The sequence below is a fragment of the Jaculus jaculus genome, chromosome 1 (genome assembly GCF_020740685.1).
Source record: "Jaculus jaculus isolate mJacJac1 chromosome 1, mJacJac1.mat.Y.cur, whole genome shotgun sequence".
In the NCBI taxonomy this organism is placed as follows: Eukaryota; Metazoa; Chordata; class Mammalia; order Rodentia; family Dipodidae; genus Jaculus; species Jaculus jaculus.
The window spans coordinates 204,185,486-204,201,968 of record NC_059102.1 but is presented as its reverse complement, the minus strand read 5'-3'; the positions used below and the strand labels follow the sequence as shown (position 1 = coordinate 204,201,968).

The 16,483-nt window shown below is 39.3% G+C and overlaps 1 pseudogene; it reads left to right on the top strand.

Moving 5' to 3' along the window:
• Positions 1-261: 261 nt before the first annotated feature.
• On the top strand, positions 262-877 carry LOC123457503 (annotated as a pseudogene).
• The last annotated feature ends 15,606 nt before the right edge of the window (positions 878-16,483 follow it).

Genomic DNA, 16,483 nt, shown 5'->3' with positions numbered 1-16,483 from the left:
ATTTCTAGAATCTACAAATAACTCAAAAACTAAACAATAAAAAGTCAAACAACCCACTCACAAAATGGGACAAAGAGCTGGACAGGCAGTTCACAGAGAAAGAAATATAAATGGCAAACACACACTTAAGAAGATGTTCATCATACCTAATCATCAGGGAAATGCAAAACATCAAAACAACTAAACAATTAAAACAACCATGAGACTCCACCTTGCCCCAGTAAGAATAGCAAACATCAAAAAATCAAATGAGGCCGTTCGGAAGTAAGGAACTGGAGGGAAGATGGTTTACATCTCGAACGGACAAGTGTTGGACAGCCGGAGTCAGTCCCCATGGAGATTGTCATTGATAACAGATTTCTTCTGGGGAATAGCAGAGTTTGTGGTTTTGTTGCCACCAGGTAACCCTCCCCGAAGAATGGGTCGAATCAATCATCTTCATGGCCCCAGTCCTCCACCGATGGCTGGTGGATGAGGAAGATAAAGTCTGCTCTGAGAAGCAAACAACTAGACATGCACGTTCATAGAAACCATCAAGAAGTGATGAGGGGATCATGCTGAAGATGAAGGTGCATGTCTGCAGAAGGACTGCTCTGTGTCCTCACAGACAAATGAGGTCGTGCTGGGAATTCCCTCTGCTGGGATCTGGCCTGACTGACATGCAGTTCTATAAATGCACATGTTTGTCTCATTTCCTGTTTTGTATAGTTTACTAAAGTACTAATATAGTTTTAATAAGTAAATATTTTTAGGTTGCAAAACTTGACTCCTCATCTTTATATAATTAAATCACAGAAACTCTGATCTCGAAAATTAAGGTTGTGTATTTAGTATTGTATTGCCTTTTCAACTCCTAAAATACTATTCATTGTCAATTTGTTTTCACTGATAAATAAACCACACCGTATTTATTTCAAAAAAAAAAAATCAAATGAAAATAAATGCTGGCGAGGATGTGGAGAAATAGGGACCCTCATCCTCTGTTGGTGGAAATATAAGATGGTACAACCACTATGGAAAGCAATATGGAGACTAAAAAAGTTGACTATAGAGTCACCAACAGACCCAGTTATTCCCTTACTAGGCATGTACACTAAAACCTTTAAACCTCTGTCCAGAGAGATTTGCTCAACCATGTTTATAGTGGCTCAATTCATAATACTTAAGAGCTGGAATCAACCCAGATGTCCATCACTAGAATGGATAACTAAGATGTGGTATATCTACACAATGGAATTCTACACAGGAGTAAGAAAAGATGACACAATGAAATTTGAAGAAAAATGTTTGAACTTGGAACAGATCATTCTCAGTGAACTTACCCAATCACAGTAAGATAATCACTGCATAGTATCACTCAACTACAGCACCTAACCTGAATCTACCCAAGATGTCAACATACCCAGCAAGCATCTTGAGAACTAGACAGTAGGATGGGTGGAGAGGGAGGTGATAGTAAGGGAGGGGTGGGGGACACAAATCTAGATCCAAATGGCAATGGTACCATAAAATTCTACATCCTAAAAGGCAGATCAAATGTTTGAACCTTTACCAAGCCCTTAGAGGGAACACCTCACCACAAGGCACTGGAGATGGTATGATGAAGACTGACTTTAATCTTCTACAGCTTCTCTCTCCCTCCCTCCTCCCTCCCTTCCCCCCTCCCCCCAATTCTTTTATATTAGTTGTCTTTTTCTTCCTTCTCTTTGTGGGCACTGACCTGTAACTCTCAGTACCAGCATGTGGCTTTCATCCAAAATGAGCTTTTGATCAGAAAGAACGACAAGGTTTCCTCAAAGAAAGACAGATTTCTGTCAGAGTACTTGTTGACCCACCAAAGGTTAGCAGAACGACCCTACTGCTGAAGTCACCATGTGTGGTTGACACATAAAATGGAATAACATGGCTGGAAGAGTCAGTCCCTATACAGTCAGCGAGTCTATTGCCAGAAGGTGCTACATGGGCTACTGGGGGAAAATGACCAATATCTGTCCAAGCAACTCATGGTCTAACCTACTTAGCAGTAAATATCCTCTCATGATGCTCACACAAGTGCAACAGTGGTGCACAGCCATGGTAGGAAACCAACTGCTCTTGATTTGGCTAACTGATCCACACAATGGAATGTGAACCATAGCTGGACCTGGGAAACAAGTCAGTACCATATCATGTAAGACCCCCAAAACAAGGACCCCACACTCTGCCCAGATATGGCGACACCCCAAATCACTCACAAGAAGCGGTCTTGATGCAAACTGCAAGAGGATTTTATTCCAAGTGCGCTGGGGCCCACAGTCGTACACCGCACAGGGGTAGAGGACTGTAGAGCCCCGAATGCAGGAATGGGACAGTTTTTATAGGGTTTCTAACAAAGCCTGTGCATTAGACCAATCATTTTTTTAATATCAGGAGCCCACGGGGTGCGAGCCAGTCAGTTTGTGCCACTCCATAGTTTCTAAGCCAATTAGTTTAATTTGTTCAAGCCCCTCGTGGACCAATCAGTCTCTTATGACCTTGGTGGTCAGCATTTGCGCAGGTCCTTGGGTGGGGGTAGCAGAGTGTGGTATCAGTCTCCTATGACCTTGGAGGTCAGCATTTGCACAGATCCTTGGGTGGGGGTAGCAGAGTGTGGTATCAGTCTCCTATGACCTTGGTGGTCTGAGGCAGGCTGCTACAACTTATGGTGCAGGCTACTAAGGCTTACAGTGTGGGCTATTAAGGCTTATGGTACAGGCTATTTACAGAAACCAAATAAGTGGTTTACTTTATTACTCATTTCCCATCCTTGAGGGCTATCTCATGCCCTTTTTACCTAGTTTTATATTAGGAGTGGGCTCTGATATAATGAGAAGAGGGATTCTTTACTTGCTTTCAACAGAGAGTAAAGCCTGGAGTTTGAGGTATGTAGGGGCCCGCTTAAGCTCCCTTTGGAGCGTGATAGTATTTCTGGGCTTCTGAATTCTTGGGCCTTTCAATCAAAACAAGAGCCCACTCTTTTATCAAGCTACCACCAATCATGGGCTACAAGAGGGCCTACACCTAGTAAATTCTGTATAAGAAAATAAGGATTATCCCATTGTCTGGTGCTAACTTTACTCTCCGTTGGAGAATCTGCTTCTTTTCTTCAGACAGATGCAGATCCTAAGGAGAGAACCACCCCATCATACCTCAAAAGGGCCCAGCTGAAACTAAGGATTATTGGAGAAATAAGCAAGGGTGCTGTTTTCGTGGTGAACCAGGTACCATCACAAGGTGAAGGAGATCAACACAGAGAACAATTAACTCCTACAAAATCAGATATCCAGAGACACAGAGGCTCCCATGAGCATCTCAAATTGGCATAGTTTTTCAGAAAGATCACATATTATACCAAAGGAACAGGTACCCAGTATTCACTGACCAACCGTCAAGTACTCATGTCCTGTGAGGAACAAGAATAGCACTTTGTGCCATTACTCTTAATTTTTTTTTATTTGTTTATTCGAGAGCGACAGACACAGAGAGAAAGACAGAGAGAGGGAGAGAGAGAGAATGGGCGCGCCAGGGCTTCCAGCCTCTGCAAACAAACTCCAGATGCCTGCGCCCCCTTGTGCATCTGGCTAACGTGGGACCTGGGGAACCGAGCCTTGAACCAGGGTCCTTAGGCTTTACAGGCAAGCGCATAACCACTAAGCCATCTCTCCAGCCCCATTACTCTTTTAAAAGGAGCACAATGCCTTGAGTCAAATGTACTTAGCAACAAAACTCACTGGCAGGTAGAAATGCTTCAGGTTTTAGTATGGATGTGTGTAAGAGCTCTCAAAATATCTAGTAAAATCATGCAAGTTTGTCTAGCATCTAGTTACTTCACCTCACTGTAAACTTGTCTAATGTGGGTAACCTCTCCAGGATTCATTTTGTTTTCTTTAACCTGGTGAAAATTATAAGAGAAGAAAAATTTTAAGAGAAAGGTTTCTTAAAGGAAACACAGCTGATCATTACTGTCTCTCTTTTTGACTATCCATTCTAGACTCTGTTCACCCTAGGAGACCTGGAAGACGTACTGCTCAAGTATGCTTTATTAGTACATGACTGTTATAATACTTTTATCATGGGAATGTCAAGAGACCTATCACTGCCCAACAGAAGAGCAAGAACATTTCCCTGACCCAACGGCATAATTACATTGCCCAGATAGAATCATTTCCTCTGATGACAGAGTCCATTCCTTAGCTACTGGTCTTTAGTCCTTTGACTTAAACATCTTAAGTGAATGAACATCAGTTTTCATTTATAGTTTAATAATGATCTAATGTTACTTATATAGTGTATATGTAAAGCTTAACAATGTCCCCATACTCATGTCTGTATCAGAATAATCCTCCTACAGATATTATGAGCTTCAGAAGTATATAAATATATAAAAATTAGCTATGTGGTTACATAAAGAGTGACCAAACAGAGAATTTCAGATAGGAAATGCTGTTAGCATTTAAAAAAAAATCATGTACACACTTTCTATGCTGAAATAATACTCTAAATCCCATAGAGCATGTAGTGGAAGAAAAGCTCTCAGATTTACTGGTTTGATGTGCCAGAGACCAGGATAATGGGGTTCAGATGACTGTAAATTGGAAGAAAAAACTCTTGAGAGAACAAAAAGTAATCCTCAAATATGAATATAAGTGAATATAATTTCCTTTCCAGTCTTTTCCAGAATGTTTCTTTAGTTATGTTCATGAGGGAGTTTCCTCTGTGTCCCAGCAGGAAACAGCAGGTGAAGGACTAAAGGAACTAAAGAGGCTCCTTAGTTGCCAACTGCAGGGAAGACACAGTGCACACTTTGAGACATGTCATATTTTAAGGACCTTGTAGGTATCATAAGCTTTTATGGTAAAAACAAAGCCTGAAAGTTCAGGTATATTAACCAGGAGTTAGGTTGTTTATTTAATTAAAAGCTGTGAAATTGAACAGTCTTTACATCTTATAATATCCAGCATTTATATGTTTTCAGAAACACTAAACTCAGAAAAACCAAGAACACATCAGTTTCAGAAAAGAAGCAACAGAAATGGATCTTAAGACAGCCCAGATGTTAGAAACAGCAAAGCAACCAGGGGGAAGTCAGACCACCACAGAGACATTAGCACACCCCTGTTTCTGGTAATACTACTCACTGTAGCTAACAATTGAAATTTGCTTAGATATCCACTAACAGATGAATAGATTAAAATGTGATATGTGATTATGTAGGAGATGTGGAGGCATACCTCTGGAGGAGGGCATTTCCAGAGGCTTAACATGGAGGAAAAAACCGACCTTGATGTAGGGTAGCGCCATCCCAAAGGCTGAAGGCCCAGGCAGAACAAAAAGGGAAAGAAAAGAAAGAGAGCTCCAGAATTCCCCTTTGTCTGTATCCAGTCCTGCCACCATGTGAACTGCTCCACTCAGCCACACACACACAAACACACACACACACATACCATGGTGGACTAAAATTTCTAAAGTGTGAGCCAAAATAAACAATTCCTCCCTTAAGTTGTGTTTCTTAGGTATTTTGGCCAAAGCAATGAAAAACAAAACAACAAAAAAAAAAAGCCTAATACAAAATAGAGTTTTATTCTCCTTTAAAAAAATACAATTATTTCACTTTCAGGAAAAAGAATGGGACAGGTGCTGCATTAAGCTTTTTCTAGGGAGACACTGATAGATGTGCATTCTCTCCAAATGAGGACAGATGATAGTCCAAACTACAATTTTACCAATGTCTAATTTTTGGTAAACCAATGAGGTTTTTGGGGTTACTTACAGAGTATGTATGACTGAAAGGCAGCTGCATCGTGGGAAAGCCCACACCAACACTGGCGACATCCCATGGAAGCTGCATTGCATGAGCTCTCTGCACAGGGCTTGCAGGCAGCTTGGCTAGTCAGATTAGTCTGCCTCTGCCAGCTCACGCTGTAGTCTCAAGGTGGCCTTGAATTTACAGTGATTTCCTACCTCTCCCTCCTGAGTGCTGGGATTAAAGGTGTGCGCCACTACCTCAGGCTCTACTCTTTTAACATTATGAAGGTTTCTGTTATTTTGCAAGTTTCAGGAGCTTCCTGAGACTTGGAGGTTTTCAGCTCTATTTGTCTCCTGGCTTTTCATGAGCTTTGGAATTTCTTGAGTTTTAGTGAGCTTCCCTCTAGGATAAAATGTTTCAATTCAAAGGAAATTGTTACACCACAAACAGGAAGGAGATCACCATGCTAAATGAAATAAACTAATATCAGAAAGAAAAATACTGGGGGACTGGAGAGATATCTCTGTGCATAAAGTGCTTACAGCATAATGACTGCACAAGCATGAAGACCGAGTTTAGATCCCCAGCATGTACATAAAAGGTAAGCATTGTAGCAAATACCTGTATTTACAGATCTGGGAAGTCAGAGACAGGAGAACTCCGGGGGGTTTCTGGTTACCTAGTCAAGCTGAATTACTGAGCTCTAGGTTCAGCAAGAGATTCTGACTCAAAAAATAAAGTGGAGAAACCCAGCATTAACTTCTGGCTTTCAAATGTCCTTATACACATGCACTTAACCCTGCATACATATGTGCTCCCCATATACAAAGAGGTACAAGAAATAGAAAGACAAATATTAGATATTTTCTTTTATATATGGATTCTATATCCAAGAAAGAAATTAGAAGGAAATTGTAAGGAAGGAAATTCGCAAGAGAAGATGGGCATAACAGGGAGTAATAAGTGTGATCAATATGAGCAAAATATATGATATGCACATATGAGAACTGTCACAATGAAATAAGATTTTGTATATTAAATTAAATAAATTAATGAAGATCAAAAAGAGAATCTTAGCCAGGCATGGTGGCACATGCCTATAATCCCAGCACCTGGGAGGCAGAGGTAGGAGGATTGCCATAAGTTTGAGGACACCCTGAGACTACGTAGTGAATTCCAGGCCAGCCTGAGCTAGAGTGAAACCCTACCTCAAGAAAACAAAAATAGAGAAAGAGAAAGAATCTTCAAGCTGCTAATACAAAGCAGTCAAGGACTTAGAAGTATGGTCATATGACTGATAGAAGATAGCAACAGAGAAATGGAAACAATATATGTTAACTCCTAGTAATGAAATTCTGAAATAAAATTAAAATATAAATTTTAAATTCTAAAATTAACAAGAAAGAGACAGCAGGGCTGTAAAGATTGCTTAGTGGTTATGCATTTACTTGGGAAGCCTAAGGACTCCAGGTTCTATTTCCCCAGTACCCATGTAAGCCAGAGGCTCAAGATGGTACATGCATCTAGAGTTTGCTGGCAGTGGCTAGAGGCCCTGGTATACCCATGGTCTATTTGTATCTACCTTTTTTTTTCTCTTTCTCTCTCTTTCAAAAGAAAGAAAGAAAGAGTGAGCAAGAGAGAGACTGTGGCTTCTGGTTAAGATGGCGACGTAGGTACCACACCAAAGCAGCCTAGGGGGGAGAAAAGACCAAAAAACTCAGCAAAATACAAACTTTTACTAAAAAGTGAGGTGTATAGGAATTTGAAGCAGCAGCGGAGAAGTAGAAGAGATCCAGAGCATCCAGAGCCCTCACATGACGATAAAAGCGGCTCCAGCAGCTCGGCCAACCTCCACGGCAGCGGGGCACACCAGAAAGCCGCCAGGCTTGGCTCCAGCCACAGGAAAAGCCAGGTGCGGGCGCTTCCCCTCACACCAGTGCTCTCCGCAACTCAGGAAACATGAAGGGGGAGCGGCAGTGAGCAATGGAAGAGCAGACCGCAAGGTAGAAGAATACGTGGAGCAGTGAGAGAACCAGAGCAGCTGCGGCTCCCTCCCCTCCCCCACTGCCTAAGCCCAGCTCCGGCGAACAGAGCAGCGTCCCGGGACCCAGCCATGCCAACTTGAGCCAACAGCGAAACCCAAGTGGGAGCAGAGTTCGGCAGCAATATCAGTGGCTCCGGCACCAGTAACAGCGGCCCCAGCAGCAGCAGACCCAGGAGCGGCAGCAGCGGCAGACCCAGCAACAACAGACCCAGGAGCAGCAGCAGCGGCAGACTCGGCAGCAGCAGCTTCAGTGGCAGCAGCGGCAGTTGACACAACAGCGGAAGCTTCAGGAGCACTGGTGGCTCCAGCAGTGGCAGCTACAGCAGCAGCAGAGGCAGCAGCAGCAGTGGGTCAAGCAGCAGCACCTTCAGCAGCAGCGGCTACAGACTGAGCAGCGACAGCTTGAGCAGCAGCAGTTCCAGCAGCAGGGGTGGTGATCTGCAGGGCCACACTTGCCAAGCAAGGTTTGCCCCACAGGAAAAGCCAGTGCCCAGCTCCAGAAATCAGAACAGTAGCCCGACGACCCAGGCAGCAACTTGACTGAGACCAAAATCATCCAAGGTATCTGGGATTGTACCAGGTAAGGGTCTTACTTGGTTGCAAGCTGACTTGGATCCCTCAACAGACCAGAAATCTTAACTTCTTTGTTGACAGAGGATCTGGATGTTATAATAACTACTCTGGCATACATACTCGGGGCTGTTTTTGATTGAATGTGTACAGGGTGTAGTTAAATTTTAGAATCTACCTGTATTTTATTCCACTCAGCCTGCTTGAATACTCCTATAGCAGGGAAACTCAACCCCTAAAAATATTTTGTAGATACTCTGAGAGTCTTAAAAGCCACACCTAACACCTTAAGCTCCTACCCTGAAAATATATTACATCAAATCAATTGATACACCTAAGAAGACCCAGCTAGCTAGAAAAACCAAGCATTAACTTAATCCAAGATGCAAAAATATATACATTATAACACAAGAAACACTAAAAAGCAAGATGATATAAATCCACCTAAAAGTATTAATGCATCAGAAATGTCCTCCAGTGAGAACGAGTTAGAGGAAATGCCTGAGGAAGAGTTCAAAAGAATGATTATAAATATGTTCAAAGAGGTCAAAGAACAAATCAAAAGAATCAAAGAGGAAATCAAAGGAATCAAAGGACACGCAGGACACCAATTTAATGAAATAAAGAAGGCAATACAAGACATAAATAAGGAAATAGAAATAATAAAGAAAAACCAGTCAGTATTACTAGCAATGAAGAACACAGTTAATGAAATAAAAAACTCTGTAGAAAATCTCACCAGTAGGATGGATGAGGGAGAGGACAGAACATCTAAGCTACAAGACCAGGTGGCAGATCTAATACAGTCCAACAAAGAGAAAGACAAACTTATAGAAAAGTATGAGTGGGAATTTCAAGATATTCAGGACACTATGAAAAGATCAAATATAAGAATTCAGGGCATAGTAGAAGGAGAAGAATTCCACTCCAAAGGCATAGTAGGCATCTTCAACAAAATCATAGAAGAAAATTTCCCCCAAATTGGGAAAGAGGTGCCAATGCAGATACAGGAAGCCTTTAGAACCCCAGCCAGACAAAACCTGGAAAGAACCTCTCCTCGCCATTTTATAATCAAACTTCCAAACACAAACACCAAAGAAAAAATATTGAAAGCAGTTAGAGAGAAAAATCAAGTTATCTACAAAAGCAAGCCCATCAGGATTACAGCAGATTATTCAACACAAACTTTAAAAGGCAGAAGGGCTTGGAGTGATATATTCCAAGTTCTGAAAGATAACAGCTGTCAACCAAGGTTACGTTATCCTGCAAAGTTATCCATTCCAATAGACAGAGAAATAAGGACATTCCATGACAAAAGCAAGTTAAAGGAGTATTTGAAGACAAAACCAGCTCTACAGAAAATACTTGATAGAATCCTCCATGCTGAAGAAAAGGAAAAGCACACATATAAGGAACCTAGAAAAAAACAAGCAATACTCAAATACTAGTTAACAGAAGATAGCACAGGTAGAACTGGAACCACAAAAAAAAAAAAAAAAAAGGCAAACATAAATACACACCTTTCAATAATATCTCTTAATGTCAACGGCCTCAATGCCCCAACAAAAAGACATAGGTTTGCAGACTCGGTTAAAAAGCAGGATCCTACAATTGGTTGTCTCCAAGAAACTCACCTTTCTACAAAGGATAGACATTATCTTTGGGTGAAAGTTTGGAAGACGGTGTTTCAAGCAAATGGGCCTAGAAAACAAGCAGGGGTTGCTATCCTAATATCGGAAAAGGTAGACTTTAGTCCAATGTTAGTCAAGAAAGATAAGGAAGGTCACTTTATATTAATTAAGGCCACACTCCAACAGGAGGACATTACAATCACACCTAACAGGGGGCTCCCAAATTTGTCAAACAAACACTATTAGAACTAAGGTCACAGATAACACCAAACACAGTGGTGGTGGGTGAATTTAACACCCCACTCTCGTCAATTGACATGTCATCCCGGGAAAAAATAAACATAGAAGCAACTGGTTTAAATGAGGTCATAGAAGGAATGGATTTAACAGATATATACAGGACATTTCATCCAAAGGCTACATTCTTTTCAGCAGCACATGGAACATTCTCTAAAATAGACCATCTATTAGGACACATAGCAAATCTTAACAAATTCAGGAAAATTGAATTAATTCCTTGCATTCTATCTGACCACAATGGAATTAAACTACAAATCAGTAACAAGAAAGGCTATAGAGCATACACAAAATAATGGAAACTAAACAATACACTACTAAATGATGAATGGGTCAATGAAGAAATCAAGAAGAAATCAAAAAATTTATAGAGTTCACAAAAAAAAAAAAAAATTATAGAGTCAAATGATAATGAGAACACAACATCCCAAAATCTCTGGGACACAATGAAGGCAGTTCTAAGAGGTAAATGTATAGCCTTAAGTGCCTATATTAAGAAATTAGAAAGGTCACAAGTAAACGACCTAATGCTTCACCTTAAAGCGTTGGAAAAAGAAGAACAAGGCAAACCAAAAATCAGTAGATGGGAAGAAATAATAAAGATTAGGGCAGAAATTAATGAAATAAAAAAAAAAGAACAATCCAAAGAATTAATGAAACAGAGAGTTGGTTCTTTGAAAGGATAAACAAGATTGATAAACCCTTAGCAAATCTGACCAAAAGAAAGAGAGAAGAGATACAAATTAATAAAATCAGAGATGAACAAGGTAATATCACAACAGATTCCAGAGAAATTCAAAAAAATCATAGGGACATACTATAAAAGCATATACTCCACAAAGTATGAAAATCTGAAAGAAGTGGATGCTTTCCTTGATTTATATGACCTACCTAAATTAAATCAAAATGAGATTAATCACTTAAATAGACCTATAACAAACATGGAGATCTGAACAGTTATCAATAATCTCCCAACTAAAAAAAGCCTAGGCCCGGATGGATTCACTGCTGAATTTTACCAGACTTTTAAGGAAGTGCTAACACCATTGCTTCTTAAGCTTTTCCAGGAAATAGAAAAAGAAGGATTTCTACCAAACTCCTTCTATGAGGCCAGCATCACCCTGATACCAAAACCAGGCAAAGATAGAACAAAAAAAGAAAATTACAGACCAATCTCCCTCATGAACATAGATGCAAAAATTCTCAACAAAATATTGGCAAATAGAATACAAGAGTATATCAAAAAGATCATTCATCCTGACCAAGTAGGCTTTATCCCAGAGATGCAGGGATGGTTCAATATATGCAAATCTATAAATGTAATACATTACATAAATAGGTTGAAGGGCAAAAATCACATGATCATCTCATTAGACACAGAGAAAGCATTTGACAAAATCCAATATCACTTCATGATAAAAGTCCTACAGAGACTGGGAATAGAAGGAACATATCTCAATATAATAAAGGCTATTATGACAAGACTACAGCCAACATATTACTAAATGGGGAAAAACTGGAAGCTTTTCCACTAAAATCAGCAACAAGACAAGGGTGTCCACTGTCCCCACTTTTATTTAATATAATTTTGGAAGTCTTAGCCATAACAATAAGGCAAGAGACACATATAAAAGGGATACAAATTGGAAAGGAAGAGATCAAGTTATCATTATTTGCAGATGACATGATTCTATACATAAAGGACCCTAAAGACTCTACTAGGATTAGGGCAGAAAGCTGATCAAAACCTATAGCAATGTAGCAGGATACAAAATAAACACACAGAAATCAGTATCCTTCATATATGCTAACAACAAACACACAGAGGATGAAATCAGAGAATCACTCCCATTCACAATTGCATCAAAAGCAATAAAGTACCTTGGAATAAACCTAACGAAGGAAGTAAAGAATCTCTACAATGAGAACTTTAAAACATTCATGTGAGAAATTGCAGAAGACACTAAAAAGTAGAGAAACATCCCTTGTTCCTGGATTGGAAGAATCAATATTGTGAAAATGGCTATCTTACCTAAAGCAATCTACATATTTAATGCTATCCCTATCAATATTCCAAAGGCTTTCTTCATGGAAATAGAAAAAACAATCCAAAAATTCATTTGGAATCAAAAAAATCCTTGAATATCTAAAATAATACTGAGCAAAAAAAATGAAGCTGGTGGTATCACTATACCTGATTTTAACCTATACTACAGAGCTATAGTAACAAAAACAGCATGGTACTGGCACAAAACAGACATGTAGATCAGTGGAACACAATAGAGGACCCAGCTGTAAGCCCAAGTAGCTATAGCCACCTAATATTCTATAAAAATGCCAAAAATACTCATTGGAGAAGAGACAGCCTCTTCAGCAAATGGTGTTGTGAAAACTGGATATATATCTGCAGAAGGATGAAAATAGATTCTTCTCTCTAGCCATGCACAAGAATTAAGTCCAAATGGATTAAAGACCTTAACATCAGACCTGAAACTCTGAAACTGCTAGAGGAAAAAGTAGGGGAAACCCTTCAACATATTGGTCTTGGCAAAGACTTTCTGAATACAACCCTAATTGCTCAGGCAAGAAAACCACAGATTAATCACTGGGCCCTCATGAAATTACAAAGATTTTGCACTGCAAAGGACACAGTGAAAAAAGCAAAGAGGCAACCTACAGGATGGGAAAAAATCTTCGCTAGCTATATATCTGATAGAGGATTAATATCTAGGATATACTAAGAACACAAAAAGTTAAATAATAAGGAATCAAACAAGCCAATGAAAAAATGGGCTATGGAGCTAAATAGAACATTCTCAAAGGAAGAAACACGAATGGCATATAACCATCTAAAAAGTTGTTCTACGTCACTAGTCATCAGGGAAATGCAGATTAAAACTACATTGAGATTCCATCTCACTCCTGTCAGATTGGCCACCATCATGAAAACAAATGATCATAAATGTTGGCGGGGATGTGGAAAAAGGGAACCCTTCTACACTGCTTGTGGGAATGCAATCTGGTCCAGCCATTGTGGAAATCAGTGTGGAGGTTCCTAAAACAGCTAAAGATTGATCTACCATATGACCCAGCTATAGCACTCCTAGGCATATATCCAAAGGAATCATCTCATTTCCTTAGAAGTACGTGTTCAACCATGTTTGTTGCTGCTCAATTTATAATAGCTGGGAAATGGAACCAGCCTAGATGTCCCTCAATGATGAGTGGATAATGAAGATGTGGCACATTTATACAATGGAGTTGTATTCAGCGTTAAAGAAAAATGAAGTTATGAAATTTGCAGAAAAATGGATGTACCTGGAAAGTATTATACTAAGTGAGGTAACCCAGGCCCAGAAAGCCAAGCGCCACATGTTCTCTCTCATATGTGGATCCTAGCTACAGATGACTGGGCTTCTGCGTGAGAATGAAAATACTTAGTAGCAGAGACCATTAAGTTAAAAAGGAGACATAAAGGGTAGAGAAAGGAAGGGAGGAAGAGGATACTTAATAGGTTGATATTGTACACATGTAATTACAATGATTGTAATGGGTAAGTAATATGATGGAGAATGGAATTTAAAATGGGAAAGTGTGGGGGTGGGGAGGGAGGGCATTACCATGGGATATATTTTATAATCATGGAAAATGTTAATAAAAATAAAAAAAAAATAAAGAGAGAGAGAGAGTCTGTGAACTGGAAATAACCTATCTCCAAAGAATGGACAACATTACAAAATTAAAAATAAAGTCTTGGAAATGTGAGAAAAGGTTATGTAGTCTCTTAGTTTGAGTTTCACAGTGAAAGGAGAAAAAGAATAAGACATATAGGAAAAACTAACGACAAAACTCCCCTAAAGTTGTTGAAAAGCAACAATTTGTGAATCAAGGAATCCCAGTAACTTCCTGGATATTATACATAAAATAAATGACACCCAAGTACAAAATCTCAAATTGCTGAACACTAGAAATGCAAGGTGCCTGGCAGTTACTAATGCAGCCAGAATGAAATGAACAATACAGCATGAGGAGCTCCAATACCACTCAGGCATGATGCCCCAGCCTAAGGACTAGAGTATGCAAACATGGATCAACTCTAAAAGTGTTGAATGGAATTCAAATTCTGGTTCTCAAGAAGTAGCATACAATTCCAGATTTACAAAATCCACAACAATCTTACACACTTAGTGAGGCCATAAAATGAAATGAACTTTTCAAAGTCTAGTATATCTAAATTTGTGCACATCTTACAACTTGGTAATTCTGCTTATTAGATGCTTTTGGGACTCTCTCACTTACATACACAGAAGTGATAATCAACTATTTTCACTGAAGCATTATGCATACAAAAAAGTAACTGGAAAGTTACCTACCTTTCAGTGGTAAAATGGATGGGTGACTAAGTTTTGGTACTTTCACACAAAGCAACATGACACAACAATTAAATGAATGATCAACATCTTTCAAAATGGAACTTTTGAAAAATATGATATTGAGGGTTAAAAACATAGCATGAAGTGGTAGGTGATATTAGGATCTAAGGAAGAGTCCAAGGTAAAACATAATAAAAGAAATCTCATTTTAAATGATGGGAATATTAAAATTTCTTTTTACTATGGCTAGATTGATCCAAAAGGACAAACATTAATAAAGCAGGATGGAATGAAGAGGGAAGAGACTTGCAGTATATGATACTTACATATGGGTCCACAGCACAGAAAAGAGCCAGCATTTCATGAAAATTAATGATATTTCTCTATCATGGACATGACAATTTTAAATTACAAAAGAAATTTAGATTAAAATAAAAAATAAATACTTAAAGAAGTATATCTTGTTTCGTTAGAACAAAAAAGACTAATTAGATTTTTTAAATGGTGCCAATGAGTAGAATAGCTTATTGAAGAAAGTTCATATCAGAAATGGGAATTTGGATTTCCAAGACTGTAGAATATTGTCATTCTTAATAATAATGACTTTAGTGCTAGAGAGATGGCTTAACACTTAAGGCACTTGCCTGCAAAGCCTAAGGACTCAAAACCCACATAAGCCAGATGCACATGGTGGACCATGTATCCGGGGTTCATTTGCAGTAGCTAGAGACCTTGGCATGACCATTCTCTCTATATATCACTCATAAATAAATAAATAAATATAGAATATTAAAAATAATGACTTTTACCCAGGCGTGGTGGCACATGTCTTTAATCCCAGCACTCGGGAGGCAGAAGTAGGAGGATCGCCATGAATTCGAGGCCACCCTCATACTACATAGTGAATTCCAGGTCAGCCTGAGCTAGAGTGAGAGCCTACCTCTAAAACAATATATATATATATATATATATATATATATATATATATATATATATATATATATATATACCTACATATACATACATACACACACACAGAAAGAGAGAGAGACGGGGCGGGAACATATTATATAATACATATATTGAGATTTTTAAAATATTTTCTTTAGTTCTATTTTTCCTATTAAAATTTTAATGTGCATGCTCATGTGTAAAATACCCAGTGCAGTGCATGGGTATTTTACCCATGTGTATGTATTTGAGTGCATGTGTATGCACATGTATATTGAGGCTGTGGTAGAAAAGACGTTAATAGTTGAACTGATTCACTGAGTTATTGTATGAGTTAATTGCTGAGGAGCTAAAACTTATCTTTGTCAACAGATAGAAAAATCCCAAAGAAGGAACTGTCAGAAAGGGCCCAAATGGACAATAAGAAGGAAAGAGAGTTTAGGCTAAAATAAAGTAAAATGGAATTCATTGTTAGGGAAGTGTGACTACAGAAATGATTGGTTTGCAAACTGCCACATCTTGTTTGTTCACTTACCCCTCCTGTTACACAATGGAAATAAAATCTCAGCTCAGGGCCAGTACTTCTTTGGAGGGCTACCTCAAGCTTGGCCCCCAAGTATTAAACTCCTCTACTTTCACTCATATTGGCATTGGAGTGATATTTTCACATAATTTCTACAGTACCTCTGGAGACCTCAGTGAAATTTTCCTTCACCAAGACCCTAGCTGGTCAGGAAGGACTGCTGCTCCTGGGACTCCCAGCCTGCTAAAGCTCCCTGGAATGGGGAACTGGGTGCCCCCACATGATTGTGGGGTCCCCTTGAAGGTGGCCCAAGGAGACTGTGAAACCCCA